Source organism: Terrapene carolina, unplaced genomic scaffold (assembly GCF_002925995.2).
Source record: "Terrapene carolina triunguis isolate 2854851 unplaced genomic scaffold, T_m_triunguis-2.0 Scaffold67, whole genome shotgun sequence".
Lineage (NCBI taxonomy): Eukaryota > Metazoa > Chordata > Testudines > Emydidae > Terrapene > Terrapene triunguis.
In genome coordinates, this window is record NW_020664418.1 from 1,205,625 (window position 1) to 1,206,576 (window position 952).

A 952-nucleotide genomic window follows, 5' to 3' on the forward strand; every position below is an offset into this window, starting at 1 on the left:
GCTCAGAGCAGGGGCTGCCATATGTTGTCTCTGGTCAGTTCCAAGCCAACTGTCAATGGTTGAAAATTAATACTAAGGAGGCTTGAGGGTGATTGCTTTGGATTATGTAACTAGATCGATAGACAGGCAATGCTTTTATATTTCATCTACCATTCTATGCAGTGCTGTTGTAGCCATGTGGGTCCCAAGATATTAGAGCGAGAAGGTGGGTGAGATAATCTAATTAAAGATATTGTCTCACTCCCCTTGTCTCTCTATTTCATCTACCCTCAGTACCACATGAGCAAGAAGTAAGGGGCCATATTCTGTCTTCAGTGGGGCTACACAGTTGTAAATTCTGTCATGAGACAGCTATAACTTCTTGATAGTGATATTTACTCACCATCTCTGTTGGTTGAATCTTTCTGGTACAGAGTATGTGGTCACTTTTGGGGTTGAGATACCCATGATCTGGAGGGAACCAATGCATCATAGATTTGTTTGATAGCATCAGGGCACTACACAACTGCTTAAACATAATCAAATATGTAGATGGCATCAGAGACATTCTGGAAGCTTCAAGCAGCAAAGGAGAAAAGTGTTTAGATGCAGGAAGGAATTAGATTTTCACCTTTTTTATCAATAACCTGGCAGAGGTCATAAAATCATCACTGATAAAGTTGGCAGATGAGATAAAAATTGGGGAGTGGTAAATAATGGAGAGGACAGCTCACTGATTCAGAGTGATCTAGATCACTTGGTAAACTGGGCGCAAACAAAAGTGCATTTAAATATGGCTGAGTGTAAATGTCTGCATCTAGGCACAAAGAATTTAGGCCATACATAACATGATGGGGGATGCTGTTCTGGGAAGCAGTGACTCTGAAAGATTTTGGGGGTCATGATGAATAATCAGCTGAACAAGAACTCATGCTGTGGCCAAAAAAGCTAAAGCTGGGATGCATAAAAAGGG